The sequence below is a fragment of the Aulonocara sp. 'chitande type north' Nkhata Bay genome, linkage group LG3 (assembly GCF_057382095.1).
Source record: "Aulonocara sp. 'chitande type north' Nkhata Bay isolate Kocher_YH1m ecotype deep benthic linkage group LG3, A_spYH_male_GT1.1, whole genome shotgun sequence".
Classification (NCBI taxonomy): Eukaryota; Metazoa; Chordata; class Actinopteri; order Cichliformes; family Cichlidae; genus Aulonocara; species Aulonocara sp. 'chitande type north' Nkhata Bay.
The window spans coordinates 33,330,416-33,343,891 of record NC_141346.1 but is presented as its reverse complement, the minus strand read 5'-3'; the positions used below and the strand labels follow the sequence as shown (position 1 = coordinate 33,343,891).

At 42.5% G+C, this 13,476-nt stretch overlaps 1 protein-coding gene and 3 non-coding genes across 5 annotated transcripts in view; 1 reads left to right on the top strand and 3 right to left on the bottom strand.

Moving 5' to 3' along the window:
* LOC147335243 (actin-binding protein WASF3) overlaps window positions 1–9,710 on the bottom strand; it is a 55,473-nt gene extending 45,763 nt beyond the window's left edge. For both annotated transcript variants that reach the window (XM_086277100.1, XM_086277107.1), the window contains exon 1: window positions 9,435–9,710. The gene's annotated coding sequence lies outside the window, so the exon portion shown is untranslated. The remainder of the gene's footprint in view (window positions 1–9,434) is intronic.
* On the top strand, window positions 5,839–5,911 carry trnak-cuu (transfer RNA lysine (anticodon CUU)). Its single transcript has one exon. It is a non-coding gene; the product is annotated as a tRNA-Lys (tRNA).
* On the bottom strand, window positions 6,346–6,418 carry trnak-cuu (transfer RNA lysine (anticodon CUU)). Its single transcript has one exon. It is a non-coding gene; the product is annotated as a tRNA-Lys (tRNA).
* On the bottom strand, window positions 8,376–8,448 carry trnak-cuu (transfer RNA lysine (anticodon CUU)). The gene has a single exon. It is a non-coding gene; the product is annotated as a tRNA-Lys (tRNA).
* Window positions 9,711–13,476: the final 3,766 nt, after the last annotated feature.

The following is a 13,476-nucleotide window of genomic DNA, read 5'->3' as shown; positions in this document are numbered from 1 at the left end:
AAACGTTCTTAACCGCACAATTTCTAAATAATTAACGTTTCTGTGCTCCGCCAGAGCGCTTCTTTAGAAACATGCGTGTGCATTAAAGACGAGGAGAGTGCGCGTGACAGGAAGGAGCTGAGATGCTGAAGCGAGATGGAGCGTGCTTGGGCCTGCATCGGAGACGGGGAGGAGGAGGGGCCAACTGTGCTCGGGCACGGTGCGAGGTAACCAGGCCTAGTATGAATTAACTATAAATCATTGAAGCTCTCACAGCAAATGATTGGTGTTGGAGCTGGATAGCAGAATTAGGACACCGCTGCAATCGGTGACAGCTGAAGGTGAGACAGAGGAGGAGAAGTGAGGATGGAATCAGCAACACATGAGGGGGAAGAGCGCAATGACCACAGCTGTAACAGCTTTCCTCACGGAGTCCTGCAGGGACTGCTTTAAAACTCCGTGGGGTGCATTAAGGAACTACCTGATTAACCCCTTAATAAATATAGAGAACAGTTATTCCAAAGATATGGCCACAGAATAGCAGATGCCAGTCGCTTCAGACACACAATCATTTTCCATGCCCTCTTTTATCCTCCACTAATGTGGTTAGTAAACAGGTCAGCCACAGAATGAATGCAGTGAGCGCAGTGTTTCTGAGCTGCATTCAGTCCACCACTCTGTGTGTGTGTGTTGTGAAAACTCCCCTCGCACCCCTCTGCGACCCTCACAATTAAATGTGCCGACCTCAGCGCAATTGCAACAAGTCATCCAGCAGAACCGTGTGACCTGACACTGTCACACTTACAGCACACAGGCAAACTGGGCCTCCTGGTGCAGGGTTGGTGGGCGGTGAGCCCCGGATACTAGGACGAAGGCGAGGGGAGACGGGTCACATTAAAGATGTGGATGTGATGCCTCACAGTGTCCCAGTTTCACTGCTCCCAGTTCAAAAATTGGGGAGGTGGAACGCGGCGAGCTCAGGCGAGAAAATCTGCTGGTTCCAGCTCTCTGACTCCTAAAGCTGAGGAGCTACATGCTAACAGTAGAAACATCAGAAAATCAGAATCTCTGGTTTAATTTGTATCATTTTTGCTGCGCTGGACGTTTTTGTGCTTGATTATGTAATTTACTCAAGGAAAAATAAGGCCTGTGCAGACTTGCCTTTTTTTAGTTTTATCCATTTGTGTCACTTTAACTGTTGGATCTCATTTTGTGTTGTAAAAAAAAAAATGAAATTTTTGTCCTTAAAACGCACTTTTCAATTTTTCAATTCAATTCAGTTTTATTTATTTTTAAAGACAATAATACAATGTAAGTGAATAAGATATACTTACTTCCTGACAGTGTTTGACCTCAGCGCTGCGTTCCATGCTACTCAGCACGCATCATTTTTGAAAGACTCCTCATTTAAATAACTTTCTCCACCACAGCTGAAGCATATTTTGTGCTCATGACATTTTGGTAAAACTATATTTTTCCCCATTTCTGTTACTCTTCGCTTCTAAAAAATGAAATTGCTTTACAGTTACTAGGCCTAGTCTAAAGATCATTAGAGACAGCATATCTCGCCTTTTAAAATACTAACAGAATATTTTTAAATTAGCAGAACTGAAAGAAATCCCCTTTGTTTTGATAAATTTCCAATTAACTACCCAACAGTTACAGTTATGTCATTACAAAGGCTCTTTAATTATCTGCACAATGGGTGGAGAGAAAAGAAAAAACCTTCAAACGTGGCTTTTATTCCTGTGTACACGCACTGCTATCAGCTGATTTAAGCTAGCTGTGCAGGAAGGGAGGAGGAAAAGGGTGAAGTGGTGGGGTGGGTGATTTTGTCATTTTTAATGCATGAAAGCACAAGAGCGTGACAGTAAACTGCGTCGTGGACATATTTATAGCACTTCCACAACAACTTTGGCTGTTTGCAGGCATCCGTGCATGCAGACAGCATGCTAAAGCAAAGCTAGCGAAGACCTTAGAGGTGAGTGACCCTGGCCCAGCAGCCTGTCAGCAGTGCTGAACGGTCAGGCTCAGGGCTTCTATTTCACCACGCCCCGTCGTTTTCTTCTACTGCAGAGCTGCAGTGTTACAGACGACGTGGAATTTGTTAAAAGCTGAAGGGTTCATCATTCTCATTATTGCACTGCACATGTAACAAGTACTTCCACTGACAAACTGCTTTCCTTAACGATGTGTGACACGCTCACAGCTGAATGTTCTGCTCTAATGTGGCGATGAAGGCGTTCATGCAAAAAAACCCGTCTAAGTTCAAAGTCAGAGCTGCAACACAGCAGACCATCCATCCCACACAGATTTGCTTTTTCTGGCCAAGTGAAACGCTGCTGCACAGCAGAGCACCGTCAGACTCACAGGAAGCGGGGAATTGAGTGCAATCCAAGCTGTCTGTCGAGCAGCAGTGTGCAAGCCTCAGCCCACAGAAAGCTTCACTTTACAACATTACATTTTCCACTTTTTGATTAACTCTGGCAGAAAACACCTCAGACACGCAGAGCTGCAGAACACGGGCCTCCTCTGAAAGGCGACATGTTGTCACGACATATTCGATGAAAAATGACTCGTATGGAATAACAGAAAACTCAATAATTGGAGGTTTTCAAATTTACAGATGTAAGTAATTAAGTAAGTGTGTTACTTGGTTTAGTAGATGCAGAAAACAGTGATTTCATAAAGTATTAGATCAAGTAAATTTGTAAAATCTTACATTGTAAAAAAGTAGGAAGAAAATACTTGAATTATAAGGTCAAGCACCCACCATGTCGCCATGGTGACTGCTCCCATCTTTTAAACAACAAGAGACAACAAATTTATTAAAGCAATGATGTCCTGTGATACAAGTACACGCTCACTGCTTTCATAGGAGATAAGGAGGTAAGATAATCAAATGCACTTGATTAAATGATCATCAGCAAATGTGAGCGCCGCTGTAGCACAAGTTTTGGTGGTTTGGAGCATTCAGGTGTGCGTTACCACAATAAACAATCCTACCAGGAGCGCACGTCCCAGCACATTCACCCAAAATTCAGACTATGCAATATTCAGAGAAACTGCAAACAACCGAATTCAATTTTAGCTTTTATTTATATAGCATCAAAAGCCAACAGTTAAAAGTAAAGACCCTATAACAGAGAGAAACCCTCAATAATCAAACAACCCAAGGGCAACATCTCACACTCTAAAACTGGGTCATGCAACAGGACAACGATCCCAGCAGATCTACAACAGAATGACTGAAAAAGAAAACATTTCAAGGTGTTGCAACGATCCAGACCACAACCTGTTTAAAACCTTCAGAGAGCCGTGCATAAATGAATGCAGTGGCTCTTCCCACTGAGAACAGAAGCACTCAGGTCCTGACGACCGGGTGAGAAAACAATATCACATTCTGCAGATTCTGAGGGAAAACACGGCCTGGAAACGCATCCAGCTGAGAGAGACAAAAAGTAAATATTTCCTGCCAACAATCTGAAATAATTTCCCTAAAGAACGGTGCACCAGAAGTAAGTTAATAATAAATGGACTCTGACAGTGCAGCCAGCAGGAGAAATCAAGTAAGAAACGGGGAATGTGAGGTTTGTACACACAGAAAACAGCAGAAAGATATAAAGAACAACATCTATAACATGCAAATCAACTAAAAAATTTACTTTCAACCACTTTAGGCTTGGTACATATTCGACATGCAGTCATTGATCCATCCATCTTCTTCTGCTTACTCAATTCCAGTTGGAGCCTATCCCGGCTATTATAGCGTGAGAGGTGGGGTGCACGAGGACAGGTCACACTCATATTCACCCTACTAGCGCCTACTTAACTAGACTCGACTCTGTTTTGATCATTTTCCATTACAACTGAGTACCACCTCAATGTGGGTAGGGTTGTTATAGCAACGCAGTCTAAAGGCCCTTTTCCATTAGTACCTACTCTTATTGGCTCGCCACTGATCGCCACGAATCGACTCGGATCAACTGGTTTTCCATTATAATCCAGTACTACCTAACGTGCGTGATCGCCATTGTAGCAATGCGTCCAAGCGTCCTGCGCCGTAATTAATATGCAACACTAACGCTACAAAAAGTGGACGTTGAGGCAAAAATATACCTGCTGCTCGGTCTGTGGCTTTTCATTAGACTCGGGGATCAGGGTGTTGGTTTTTGTAGCCATATTTCTCATTGCTGGGTTTCAACAATGGTGGTTTTAACTTTTATGAACGAGATGGTCTCATGACTCATCGAGTGACGCTACTTACCAGCTAATCAGTGGGATGCAGTCTGACGATGGCACATTTTAGTAGCTGCTCGGATCGCTTGGAAACCCGGGCAAGCAGGCACTAAAAAAGTACCTGGTACCAGGTACTACAACCTAATGGAAAACACTGCTTTCTTTTAAGTTGCCAAGTGAATATTTAAAAAACATATTTGAGCAGAGCTCTGTTTATGTTTTAAGACAAAAATAAGACACTCATGAGAAGTAAATGGGGCAGTGGCTCTAAGCGAATATGATACAACCACCTTTAAGTAAGAACAGAGCATGGAAAATTCACGACAGACAGATCCTATTCAGCATGTCAGATGGTTATTCAAACAACAAAAAAGCCCAAGAGTCCACCTCTAAGCGGCCACATCACTCAGCGTGAGTGCACCCTGAAGAGCCTGCTGTGTATCTTCAGAAGTAATTCAAACCATTAACCACAACTGAACACGTGTTGGAGGGAAAAGCCGAGGAAGGCAGAGATCTGTTGCAATAATACAATAAAATCCCCACTTCCTGTCACCTGGAAATGTTTAAAGCTGACCAGCTCTGGTTCAGAGGCAGAGAAACAGGCTGGAGGTTCAATACCAGAACAGGCCCCTCAGGGAGGAAAGAACAGCAAATGCATGTCTGGAAAATGAATAATGTGCCTTCTACTGGAGAAAAAAAGAGGATCCCCTGAACGGCTGACTCCTGAAATACAGATTTTGGTGAAAACACGGCACTTCCTGATGGAATCCTAATCATCCTCTGAGGCAAACGTGGGAGACTGAGGGTTAAATCTCTCACAAAGTCAGAAAAAAAACACGCACAACTCATCTAAGATGGAAGGCTGTTTCCGGCTGGAAGCTACCCATTTATTTCTGCAGGGATGAAACTGAGAGTTCAAGCATCAACATCACTGAATCAGAGCTAATAAGCACTCATATGTGACTTTTAGACAACAACCTTCATTTGAATCTAGGGGGCCGTGAGGTCTCTAAAAGACCAGAAACTCAGAGGAGTGAGGCACAAACAAAGGGCTGAAGCTATATTTGATCCTTGTTCTGAAAAGAACGCTCATAAACAGGCCTGGTGCTGAACATAAACACAGCCTTCATCGCAAAGCGTGGATAAAGGACGAGTCGAACTAACTTGTTTCTTTTATGAGATTAAAGGAAAGATGTGTTCCAGTAATTTTACTGTGTGTGTTATTCTGCTGGTCACATGCTGGAACACGGTCAGGAACAACACTCAGGAAGGCTGTGGTGTTTAAAGGATCCATGACACCACCATCATCCTGAACCATACAGGGCAGGATGGAGCCGTGCTTTCATGTTGTTTCATGCCAAATTCAGACTCTATCTTCCAAAAGCTGCAGTGGAAATCGAGACTCAGAGATTTTGGTAAATATTGACATGATTCAGGATTCATGACGAGAATCTCCTGTTCAGTCTCCCGCTTTATTGGATTGAGGTTTGGTGACCGTGGAGGCCATTTAAGTATAGTGAACCAGTCTGAGGTGATTTGAGCTCTGGGCCATGGTGTGTTATCCTGCTGGACAATATTCAAGTAGCCAGTGGTGTTTCGAAAACTCATCCAGCGGTGCAAGCCCGGCTAGCTCAGTCAGTAGAGCATGAGACTCTTAATCTCAGGGTCGTGGGTTCGAGCCCCACGTTGGGCGTTAGAGTTTTAGGACTTTACGGTCTAGTACAGATAATTGCTATAAAGTCTGCCTAATTGTGAAAGCTGTTAGTCAGAATGTATTAATCTGCACACTGTGTAATCCACAGTTCATCCAGTGTGCAGATTAATACATTAATACAAGCTGGTGGCTTAGTGGTAAATGACTGGTACTTGATAGGAGCTCTTGCAATGACTTCTTACCACTAGCCTCACTCACACACACAAGCTTTATTAACCAAAAGTTCACATTCAGAGGATTCATTGGCTGTCAAGAATTTGTCAACATGCAGACTACAGAATCTGAGGATTCAACCAAAAACCTTCACAATTAGGAGACAACCTCCACACCAAGATTCAGTATGATGCCCAAAGCTTGTTTTTCAGCAGCTTACATGACAGTAAACTGATGTAAGTTCTGTCTTAAAAGAGAATCGCCCAACGTGGGGCTCGAACCCACGACCCTGAGATTAAGAGTCTCATGCTCTACCGACTGAGCTAGCCGGGCTTACACAACCTAAACTACTTTCATTTCCAGGGGTACAACATACCATATAAGCAGGTCATCATCTTGACCACATCGACATGAATAGATGCATCAATTTACTGCCAGGAGGCTGATTAGATATTTGAATCACTGCAGGAATTTTAATTCATTACTCAAGAGAAGAAAATGCAAGTCTGGCTCAGTTCCCATGTAAAAAAAAGAAAGAAAACAAAGGTTCTAACACACCAAAGTTCTAAGAATGACAAAATAATTAGTGGATCTACAAACAAATAAATAGTACAAAACACTGTGTAAGGATGGGCGGATGGATTTTTGCTAGATAAGCTCAACAAGTCTTAATGGATGTTGCTAAGTAATAGGCTAATAAGTAATAGCACCATAATGCATTAAGTAAAAACACTTAGGAAATAACTTCCTCAAAACAGACCTTAGTTTAGTGCCTGTACACATTAATAATGTATTTTCACAAGTGTTGTCTAATTGGCTGTAGTCAGGGCATCAGTAACTGTAAGTGGACTAAAAATACCTTTGGGGGAAAGGGGGGATTATGCATGTAAAAAGCCCTTGAAAACCAGAAAACTAGCCTTTGTGGCCACAGCAGAGCGCATGCCTTTGTCACCCAGCACAGCATCGCCCCTCCTTTGTCTTTGCTTCAAGCCCTGAAGTAACTCTGTGTACGAGTGTACGAATGTGTTTATGTGTGTACAGTTAGGCATCTGTGTGTGTGTGTTGTGCTGTGTGTCCCCTGTTGGAGCGTTTATGCTTATTTAGTGCTCACCGCTCTTCGCCCTTATTCCTCGATGATTCGCTTATGTAAGAAATCAGCGCAAGCCTCTCTGAGCACCGTCTCCAATGAATACAGCAGCTACACAAACGCACATAAAAGAAGCCTATTATCTAATCACTGTTCACCCAGGCTGGAGTCTAGACTTGAAAGGATTCACAGAACTGGACTCAGTACATTAGTTCATAACAGAGCACTTATTTTCAGTGGCCAAATCTTGAAGTCATTCCACTTCCTGGATCGCTTACACTGGTAGAGGCCTCACTTTAAGATCCTATCCAATCCATGCAGATAAAGCTGTTATTCTGATTGGCTGCTTAATGTAAACAGAAGGTTTGTACTAGAGGTGGGTGGGGCTTCGGTGCTCTGCACTCACTGACATCATATAGAGTTATTGGTAAAAAAAGAAAAAAGAAAAAAAGAAATCTGAAACCAAGTGTTTAGAGAGGTCTAAAGCTACTGTCATCATCTGAGGATTGAACCACCAACCCTTGTCAAGGAGGAAACAACCTCCTCTATGCCCTGAACGATAAGACCTTCCACTTGATGCATCAGGACTCGGTGTTACGCCAAAGGAAGCTTCTCCTCTGCAAAGTGGTAGGAGTGTGGCCTATTCTACCTTCTGAGTAACAGATTGCACATAAGCCAGACTTTATAGTAATTACTTGTAGTTTGCTGAGCCCCTTTTCCATTAGTACTTACTCAGATCGCCACGATTTTAAGGGTTTTCCATTTGGTCATAGTACTTTGTACTAAATGGTGCCTGCTCGCCCGGGCTTCCAAGCAATCCGAGCAGGTCATGCAGGCCACCGATTGGCTGGTAAGTGGCGTCACTCAATGAGTGATTAGAGTGTCTCATTCACAAAAAATCAAAACATCCATTTCTGAAACCCGGCAATGAGGAAAATGGCTACAAAAACAAAAACACGATGTGGTAGATACATGAAAAGCCACAGACCGAGCAGCAGGTATATTGTTGCCTCGACGTCCACATTTGTTGAAGCGTTCATGACTCGTACCAATTATGTCACAGGACGCTGGGCTATGTTGCTTTGACAACAACCATTACTTGATTGTAATGGTAAACCAGTTGAGTAAATCCAAGGAGGTATAAATGGAAAAGGGGCATTAAACTGTAAACCATCCATAATAGGTTCTGTCTTAAAAGTGCAGCGCCCAACGTGGGGCTCGAACCCACGACCCTGAGATTAAGAGTCTCATGCTCTACCGACTGAGCTAGCCGGGCTTACAAAAGATTAACCACTTTTGCCTGTTTGGAACATATAGATACAAATAAACAACAGATTAAATTTTACTGAATAAATAATAAAGATTTGGATGACAACCAGACAAGTGTTTAATTCCTTTGCCCCACCCCATTTTTTTGGACCATTATCCCCTGCCTCTTGCTTAAATAAAACATGGTAGAGAGCCAATAATGTGCACAAATCCCTCCAGGTGGCTGAGTTGGCTGGATTCACATTGCAGCAGGCCTCCATACTGGGAATATGAAATGAATTAATTAATTAAATTAAACACAGGAGCAACAGGAGCATCCTCGGGAGCAGAAGCAGCAAGAGAGGAGCCACAATAATAAAAACTTACTCATCTGGAATCTTTTTGATCTGACTGAGGCCTGTTTCACGGTTAAAGACATGAAAGCACAGCTTAATGGCCAATTTAAGTCAGTATGGACGTATTAAAATATCTGCAGGAATTCCAAAAATTCCAAAGTCAGGTACGCAGAGACAGAAAAACGGGGGGGACAGACACGTAGAGACAAAGTGGATCCTCTGCGCACGCTAATCCCCCCACACCCTGCACACCTCCTGCATAAGCCCCACTGCTCTTTTTTTCTAGCCGCCACAAGCTAGTTTGCAGCCAAATCCCACAACACATTCTCCCAACTGCTGACATTTTGTTGCAGCCAGTGAGAGAGAGAGAGGGGAGGAGAGGCACCTGACCAACCGCACTGGGAGAGATGGAGGGATTACAGGAGGGAGAAAATGGTGTGAAACCCGGCCGTCCTAAAGAAGCATGCAGCTCTTTCCTCTCGATTATCAAAGGGCTTCGTGTTTTCTGCGCGTGCAGCTCCGTGATGCAACAACAACAACAACAACAAATGCGCCCTCCCTTTCCCTTTCCCCCGTGTACCAGCAACCAAGGGGAGCGGGCATGTGTCCACACCATCGCTGTCAAACGCAAAACCGATTTTTAGACGCCCCCTCTTACCTGGCTTCGGGCTCTCCCGTCACCTTCTCCTCTCCGCTTCTCCTCTCTCGGTTATTTAAACGCTTCTCACCGTTTCTCCTTCTCACCCTGCTCCGCATTTCATTTCGGAACGACCGTGTTGGAGGCTCGGGCCGGAGGGAGGATGGATGGTTGGATGGAGAAGAGGCGGAGCGGGCAGAGGAGCGGAAGCCTTTGAAGTGGAGAAATCTGGGTCCCTGCTCGCGTGGACCGGATTTATGTCGTTTCCAAGGCAGCGTCCGTCTAACCCGATGACCGCCAAGCTGCAATCTGGCGTACTGAGAAACCACTTCCGATTTGTCCTTCAAAATAAAAGTCTACTCTTTTTTTTTAGGTTTCTTACACACAAGTAGGTAAAACGTATTCACACGGCGCGTTTCAAAGATACAAATCACAAAGTGCTTAACAATAATGTAAAGTAATAATTCTTCTGAATCTGAAATACTAAAGAAACAAAAAAGCATTTACAGTGCAGGTGATCAGAGGCACTCGAGATACAGTAACTTACTCAAGGATACGTCAACATATAGAGTAGAGGATTTTGGAATGAACCACTGGCCTTCCGATGAAAAAAAACAGCCTTATTTATGGATCGGGATTAATTACACTCTGCAGACTGGAAGAACCAGAACTTGTTCCTGCTTCCACTATAAGCCAGACTTCACAGTAGATCATTGTAGCTTCGTAGCATCATACTTGTGAATGATTTAAGGTCATAGCACAAAACACTAACACCCAACGTGGGGCTCGAACCCAGACTCATGCCTTTCCGACTTAGCCGGGCGCGGACACTGGGGTGATAGTGGACATAGAACTGAAAGTAAGTACACTGGTTGTCTTGTGAGACAAAATACATCCTCTTTACTGCATGAGTCTGTAACCAGCTGTATCCTTTTACTGTCCATTACCAGCTTTTCCATACATCCACTCTCTTCTGCCTATCCCAGCTGTCATAGGGCGAGAGCTGGGGTACACCCTGGACAGGTCGCCAGTCTGTCGCAGGGCTAACACATACAGACAGACAACCATTCGCATTCACATTCACACCTATGGGCAATTTAGAATAACCAATTAACCTAACTCCACTAACTGCCACAAGATAAATAATATCAGCAGGGTGCCATTTCAAGGTAGTAACACTGTGAACAAACAAACAACAACAAAAAAACAAAACAAGAAAAAGGGGAAAAAAAGGCAATTTTTCCATGATTTTATCATTTCATCTGTAACTATCAGAACAAGAGCACTCACACAGTATAACTCTCTCCACAGGGTAAGAGCTATAATAAAACTGGATTTATTACGTTTTTATTACAATATGACGACATCATCCTGCTTTTATATTTCCACATAAATGTGGCCGTGACCTCTGATCTATGTTGGATTACATACTAAAATGGTGTATTTTTCTGTGTTTAACTATCAGATTGGAGAAGAGTTGGCTTTAAAACTTAACCAAAGTAATCCAAAGCTTAGTATGTCATTGTGACGTTTGAAGACAAAGAAAATTGTGGGTAATATAAAACTTTGAGTGGTTTTCACATTTGATGTGGCCCCGACTCAAGCTACTATTGGTTTCTACTATATCACAAAATTTGAACATGATAAACAAACTAACAGGTCATTACACATTCCTTCCTTTCTTAGGGAGAAATATCAGCACTGGGTCACAGCAACGATTCAGTGACATTTCATGGTAGTAACAACATTAAAAAGAAGTATGATTTTTCATGTTTTTATCATTTCAGCTATTAAAAAATAGACTGGTCAAGCACAGGATATTGTGCTATAACAATTTTGTCCAAATTTTCCACATATGCTACAGGCCAGGTAACTCTACATTCTGAATGTGCAGTCTCCTTCAGATTTACATTTTATACGAGCTAAAATGTCCATGACTTTTTGTATTTTTAAGAGGGTGTTAAAAAAAAAAGCATTATAAAACAAATGACACGACTATTTCAAAGCATGAATTTCATTTCATGGATTTTAGATTAAAAAGGAATTTTAATGAAATTTGCTGTGAAATAATTAGTGAAATCTGGGAAAATTACAGGGGAGGAGGGACATGAAATGAAAGCCTATAAAAAAATCAACGGGAAGAGGCAAGTCTGATGGCTAGGGCCCAGTTATTTTAATATTGTATTTTCTATTTTGTTTAAGTTGTTTTATTAGTTTGGCTTTTTATGTTTATTTGAAGTTTTTATTTTGTTTTTTAAATTAAGTTTCGTTTCAGAGTGGATTGTCTTGTTACAGTTTTAGTTTCAGTTAACTATAATAATCCTGCCATTTTTTGCCAGCTGAGCTAGAAACATAAACTACATCTCATCATGTCCTTTAGTTTATCTGTTTTATTATTTACTCCCCACCTCCACCCCAGCCTCCTCTTCTGTGCGGACTATGATGCTCACAGAAGGATAGCAGCAAGAGTAAAACGTTTACAAGATGGTAGTGAGAGCAGCTAAACGCTGGTCTGCATAAATATATTTACCTACATTTTTTCAATCGTTTTAAGACCTTTATGCTGACAGCTGAGGCCCTTTAACAGCCGCCGTTTCTCGCTGCTACCTTCCGCTAGCTTGACGCAGCTGTCAAATCAGAGGGCTGCAGCAGATTGGCGAAAGAGCGCGTGCGCTGTCCGAAGCATTCCGACGATTGCCGGCGGCGGCCGAGGACCACCACCCACACTCCGCGTAGCAGAGCGGGGATGAGCAGGCAGAGCCGCCGCAGGCCTCCGGGAATACGACACTTCCATTTAAATACACGTCGATCGGAGGCTCGTTTCTCTTTAATTAAGGAAGAACAACTAGAAAGTATAATCTCTCTCTCTCTCTCTCTCTCTCTCTCTATATATATATATATATATTACACATTATTGTATTTACACAAAATGGAATCCCCAAACTGTTCCCGGTATACCTGACGTTTAGGACCTTTAAGCCTGTAGCTTGTAGCTATCTTCATTATCGGTTAGGGCCCCTCCTCATCCTTTCCTTCTTCTTTGGTGCAACCCTATAAATTTGGGGAACCTCTTCGGCCTCTCCCCTTTTCTACAGTTCCCCTGTGGGAGAGGTTGGTGTCATTTATTTTCCAACACTAACTATATATTTATCCACCCTGATGTTACTGATTGTGTGTTCTTAGCTCATCATTATCATAATTACACCTGTCTTTACTAGATACTGTGAATATGTGTATAAGCACTGTCTCTCTCTCCCCCCCTACATACTCACTCTCTCTCTCACACACACACACACACACACACACACACACACACACACACACACACACATATATATATATACACACACACACACATATATATATATTCACACATATATATATATATTCACACATATATATATTCACACAGATATATATATATATATATATATACACATACACACACACACACACACACACACACATATATATATTCACATATATATATATATATATGTGTGAATATATATATATGTGTGTGTGTGTATATATATATATACAGTGGGGCAAAAAAGTATTTAGTCAGCCACCGATTGTGCAAGTTCCCCCACCTAAAATGATGACAGAGGTCAGTAATTTGCACCAGAGGTACACTTCAACTGTGAGAGACAGAATGTGAAAAAAAAATCCATGAATCCACATGGTAGGATTTGTAAAGAATTTATTCGTAAATCAGGGTGGAAAATAAGTATTTGGTCAATAACAAAAATACAACTCAATACTTTGTAACATAACCTTTGTTGGCAATAACAGAGGTCAAACGTTTACTATAGGTCTTTACCAGGTTTGCACACACAGTAGCTGGTATTTTGGCCCATTCCTCCATGCAGATCTTCTCGAGAGCAGTGATGTTTTGGGGCTGTCGCCGAGCAACACGGACTTTCAACTCCCGCCACAGATTTTCTATGGGGTTGAGGTCTGGAGACTGGCTAGGCCACTCCAGGACTTTCAAATGCTTCTTACGGAGCCACTCCTTTGTTGCCCGGGCGGTGTGTTTTGGATCATTGTCATGTTGGAAGAC